Source organism: Vombatus ursinus, unplaced genomic scaffold, assembly GCF_900497805.2.
Source record: "Vombatus ursinus unplaced genomic scaffold, bare-nosed wombat genome assembly UNPS02014802.1, whole genome shotgun sequence".
Taxonomy (NCBI): Eukaryota; Metazoa; Chordata; class Mammalia; order Diprotodontia; family Vombatidae; genus Vombatus; species Vombatus ursinus.
The window spans coordinates 20,163,643-20,169,751 of record NW_020954580.1 but is presented as its reverse complement, the minus strand read 5'-3'; the positions used below and the strand labels follow the sequence as shown (position 1 = coordinate 20,169,751).

Sequence of the window (6,109 nt, the reverse complement as noted above, 5' to 3'; positions counted from 1 at the left end):
AAAGAAAGAAAGAAAGAAAGAAAGAAAGAAAGAAAGAAAGAAAGAAAAAAAAAAAAACTTCAGTTTGTATTCAGATGCCATCAGTTCTTTCTCTATAGGCAAATAGCATTTTTCATCATGAGTCCTTTGGGACTGTCTTGAATATCGTGTTGCTGAGAATAGCTAAATCATTCATTGTTTTTCACCATATGATATTGCTGTTACTGTATACAATGTTATCTTCGTTCTGTTCATTTCACTTTGCATCAGTTCATGTAAGTCTTTCCAGGTTCTTCTGAAATCATCCTACTTGTCATGTTTTGTAGCACAATAATATTCCATCACAATCATATATCACAGCTTGTTCAGCTATTCCCCACCTGATGAGCATACCCTCAATTTCCAATTCTTAGCTACCACAAAAAGAACTGCTATAAACATTTTTGTACAAATGGGTCATTTTCCCTTTTAAAAAAAATCTCTTTGGGATACAGACCTAGTAGTGGTATTGCTGGGTCAAAAGGTATATGCACAGGTTTTTAACCCTTTGGGCATAGTTCCAAATTGCTCTCCAGAGCAGTTACATCAATTCACAGCTCCACCAACAGTGCCCAGTTTTCCCACATCTCCTCTCACATTTATAATTTTCCTTTTCTGTCATATGAGGCAATCTGATAGGTATAAAGTGGTATCTCATAGTTGTTTTAATTTGTGTTTCTCTAATCAATAGTGATTTAGAACATTTTTTTTCATATGACTATAGATAGCTTTGATTTCTTTGTCTGAAAACTTCCTATTCATATCCTTTGACCACTTGTTGATTGGAAAATGACTTGAATTCTTATAAATTTGATTCAGTTTTCTATATATTTGATAAATGAGGCCCTTATCATAGATACTTGCTATAAATTTTTCCAGGTTTCTGCTTTCCATTTTATTTTGGTTGCATTGGTTTTGTGTGTACAAAAACTTTTTAAGTTAATATAATCAAAACTATCCATTTTACACTTCATAATGTTCTCTATATCTTGTTTGGTACAATTACTTCTTGTATTATTTTTCCATTGTGAATTATAGAGTTCGTTTGTGTATATGAACTGAGCTGTTCACTCCAGGGGCCCAAATGACCAATTATGGTTCTGAGTACCCTTACTGTAGAATGTCTTCATAGTGGAATATGCTCCAAGATAGGCTGATTATTTCCTGAAAGTCTTTAACCCTATTTAAGTAAGTTCCTTCCTAAAATTCTTCCAGTTCATTTTAGTTATGGCAAGATATTCAGAAGAAGCTTTTTCCACAGCAGGTACATGGATTGCTGCTTTGCACATGGCAGGCTACCAATACTAAATGAAATACATTTTTTCCAAAATAGCCTCTAAAATGTTATGCTGTGGATTTTAATCTTATGATGTATCTGGCAGCACGGGACTCATTTTTTGTAATGGATCTGAGCAACACATATTTGTAAATGAGGATGTTATGTACAGGTGAATAAGCCTTATTGCAACTCTCTGCACAGCCTTTCCATCACAGCAGCTTTTAAATCTCTTCCGCAAAATTGACGTATGGTGCATAAATTACAAGATTGGCAGAAATGTATTCTAACCTGTAGAACGTGAAAAACATGTTAATTTTCAATTGTTTCTGCTTTTTTACAATCAGACATTTTCCGAAAACCCTGCATGATTTATTCTTTTCTTTTTAATGAATTGTTAAAAATGTTTGAAAAGGCATTAAATCTTCCCCTCTGCCATTAATCTACAGATGGGGGAAATAGGGGGGTTAAATGGCCTCTTACTATATTGCTTTATAAAACTGCTGATTCTAGCAATGCCAAGATAGAAATACATACTAATGTAAGGAGCCCTGAATGCAAACAGCAAGCTCTTTACATTTATGGAGAAAAGACTAATAGCCTCATTTTAACAAGGCTCTTAACACCAGGCCTTTAGCATGCATTGAGTGAATGGAATCGGGAGGACTCCCATGGACTAAAAGCTTCTTAATTCAACATTCATACTTAACATGGAGCCCTCCTGATAAGCTCTCATAATCTAGCCAAGTAGGGTTGCCATGTTGAAAGCACACCAAAATGAACTTTTTAAGTTATTTTGAACATTTCACTTCTTAAGTCACATCACTGATGGAAAGATAAATACATTTGAAACCCAATTGTGTGCTCTAATATAACAATGTTATGGAAAATTCTAGATTTCTGTTATGACTTAAGTCAAGATTGCTTCTCTCAACTATATATATATATGGCATTAAGTCCAAGTTGGTGTTTAAAAAAAAAACAGTTGGAGGCTAGCAAGAGAGATAAAGTATTTCTTAAAATAATTCTACTTTCAATGGATTAGAACTTCTGACTTTTTTTGTGAGGAGAAAGGTTCCTCACAAATTCCTTACTAGTTGCTTTGAGTAAATCTAACCCTAAGTTTTGTTGGTAACAGCACAAAAAAAGAACCATGACTACACGTGCCTGCATACCTCCTTTTTCTCCCACCTCCTCCTAAAGCACCCTTCTCTACTTTGGCTCTGTAAGTTTTGGCAGCTCCCAATCCCTAGTACCATACAATTTACTTGACAATTTCCTAGCTACAAAATGGAGTATTTGTGGGAAGACAGCAATTCACTTGAAAAAGTCCTTGGAGTTTTGATGAACTCCAAGGTCAACATATGAGCATGTTTTAGCAGCCAGAAATTTCTAATCGAATTTTAGGCTGGATTAAAAGAAACATGAGGTCTACTATAGCCTACCCTGGCCAAACCACATTGGGAGTACTGTGTGCAGTTCTAGGAAGGGCATGATGGCTATCTTCAACTGTTTGAAGGACTCTCATGTGAAAGAGGCTTCGGCTTGACCTGAGAGGGCAGAACTAGTAGCAGGGGTTGATAGTTGCAAAAACACAAATTTAGACTTGTTAAGACAAATCTCCTAACAAATAAAAGTATCCAAAAATTATAGTGGGATGTCTTTGGAGGCAATGGGTTTTCTATTATTGATGTATTTTAAGCAAAGATATAATGACCACTTGTTGAATATGTAAGGAAAGAAATGTTCATTTAGGTACATTTGCACTAGCTGGCCTCTCAGATCTCTTCTAACTTGAAGAGTCTGTTTCATGTAATCTTTGACAACCAAGGCAACAACCTATAAGGCCCCACCTTTAATTGGGATGTTAACAATGAATGGAACTGAAGAAGAGAATCTATTTTCATCATCATCCTTAACATCTGTTGAGCTCCTGTTGTGAATACAATCATGAGTTGTTCATTATATATACTTAAGAAGCTTAGAGTATGTAAATGAGATATTGACTCATTAAGATATGATTTTAGTGAGTCTGTGATTTTCTTGATATAGACACTCCCTCTATCAATGTAGATCACAAGCCCTGAACATCTTTTCATCCTGTGTAGTTCTTGCATATTTACATTTTCCCATAAATCCTTTACATTGGATCTACCTAAAATTCTCAAAACTTTCATCCTATTTTTTTGCCATCCGGAGCAGAAGTGCCCAGGGGCACGAAGCCTTCACAGTTCTGTGAATGTAGCCTTGTAACCAGATTAAAATGTAATTGTAAAATGTTTAACAAAATAAATAAGAATATAATACAGCACAGATGATGTTAATTTGTGGTTTTCTAAGTCAATATGTGAGTCTAGGATCTTGAGTTTGACAACCCTGCCGTAGAGGCTATTAAATATACCACTTTGGCTGCCTATCTGTTGTCTCTCATTCCAATTATATGACTAACCAAACACCTTTCCTCTTCATGCAAATATCCAAAATATCTTCCGTGCAACTTTTCACATTCAAGTTATCATTATTAATATGCTAAATCTTGTTTATACTTTATAATACATTTGAAATATTGATATAAAAAGTGATGCACTTTTGTTAACAATGAACAGTTGAGGAGCTTTGAAAGCACATTACAGATTCTTAAATGTGACTCAACCCCATCTCTTGTTGCTATTTGCATCCAAGTCCATTTCATTGTTCCTCTATCATGCCTTTTCAGGGTCCAGACATTGATGGAAAATTCAGTAGACTACTTGTCCAGCTCTTTGTTATGGTCAATGTACAATCAACCCTACACAGGAAAAACAGTCTCAAATTTCTATGGACTTCATTCAGAAGCTTATGTAGTCATCCTAAGCTCAATACAATTAGAACATTGACACTTGAAATATAAATCTAAATTAAACATTTAGATTGTCTATGAAGTAGATAGGGCATTGAATATAGAGTCCAGAGAGACCTAAGTTCAAATCTTGACTCTGCTATGTATTAGTTGTGTGACCTAGGGCAAATCACTTACCCTTTGTAATCTGGTGCTTGTTGAAGCTAAATGAGATCATATATATAAAATGCTTTGGAAACCTTAAAATGCTATATAAAGTTGATGATGATGATGATGATGATGATGATGATGATGATGATGAAGATGACAACTTCAATGATGGTTTAGAGCTGAAAGGGATAACCTATACCAACTGTAAATTTTACAGAGGAGGAAATCAGATCCAAGAAAGGTTGATAACTTGTCCAAAGTCACACAAGTAACAATTAGCAAGGCCAGGCTTTGAGCCAAGGGCCAATGATTATAAATCCAATATCCTTTTCATAGTGTCATGCTGGTTCTCATCATCAGTAAGAAATCCTATCTGAACCTTAGATAGGGCAACTTCCATGATACAAGCAAATATTTAGGGTTAATGTATGCTAAGAATTTAAATTATAAACCAATATAAATAACCTAAGTGGAAAAATGCATGGTGTGTGTAAACAGGCTTTAACATATGACACATACACAATATATGCAAACATACACACATATATGTAGCAACACTAATTCCGTGGTGTACTTGATAATATATAAGTATGTTTATACATATACATATACATGAAAATACCTCTACCTGAGTAATTGACAAACTATAAAATGCTACATAAATATGATGTTATTGTTATGATTATTACCCTTCCTACAAGGCCCACCTCAATTTCTCTTCCATGAAGCTTATTAAAAGCTAATTATTCCTTTCTCTGAACTCTAATATTATTTGTTATCTGTATCAATTCAATTACACCCTGATGCCTCAGTGTGGTGTTGTATTAACCTTGGGTTCTCATAGGCTATGCCAGCAGGACATAAGCTCTGGCCTGGCCTGTCATGCTGTGAAGACTTTTGGAGACTACATATCTTTCGTACAAGAATCAACTGAGCTTAGAGAGATTCATCACCAGATTGCCTCAGGATGATGAATGTTTTTGGCCAAAGCAATGCAGAAGAGCTATTTATGAAGGGGTAGAGGAGTTGCATTTTACATCATTGAAGAGAAGACTGACAAGAAGGAAATCAGAGATCCTCTTATAGTCAGAAATACCCAAGTTCAAATCCTTCCTTAAAAACTTACAAGTTGTATGACCCTGGATAAGTCACCTAATCTCTTTCACCTAATCTCTCTTAGTATCCTCATCTGTAGAATGGGAATGATAACACCTATTTCACAGAATTGTTATGAAGATCAAATGGCATAGCATATGTAAAGAATTTTGCAGACTTTAAAGCAATATCTGAATGTTAGCTATCATTATTATATTATTAATGAATGTCTACCCTCATATTATTTTCTGATCGTCTCATTTGAGGATAATAGCTGTCTTACGCTTCTTTTGAATCTTCCACGGCACCAAGCACAATGCCAGGCACATAGTTAGGGCTTCAATAAATGTCTTCATGATTTGGGGGATTAAGAGGAGAGGGAATTATTCAGTCAATCAATTAGTATTTATGATAAGCCACCGGGCCATTTACTACATGCTCAGCATTGTGCTAGTAGAATTAGACATCTCTGCCCTCAGAGCACTTATAATCTACTTGACAATATAAGGCATGAAATGGCAACAAACAATACAGTGTAAAGAAATGGTGAAAAAAAATAAATATAAGTATTACAAGTTATAAACACTATAGAATTCAAAAGGGAAGAAATTTAGTAATGACCATAGTAGCCTATGAGGTTTTCCTGAAGGCAGTGGCCTTGTTTCTTAGTTGGACTTCTAGTTAGCCAAATACAAGTTGTTTGGAAAAAAAACAAGTTTTTAAACACTGGG

The 6,109-nt window shown here is 34.9% G+C and overlaps 1 protein-coding gene across 1 annotated transcript in view; it reads left to right on the top strand.

Moving 5' to 3' along the window:
• PARD3B (par-3 family cell polarity regulator beta) overlaps positions 1-6,109 on the top strand; it is a 1,282,153-nt gene that overhangs the window by 1,206,012 nt on the left and 70,032 nt on the right. The window lies entirely within an intron of this gene.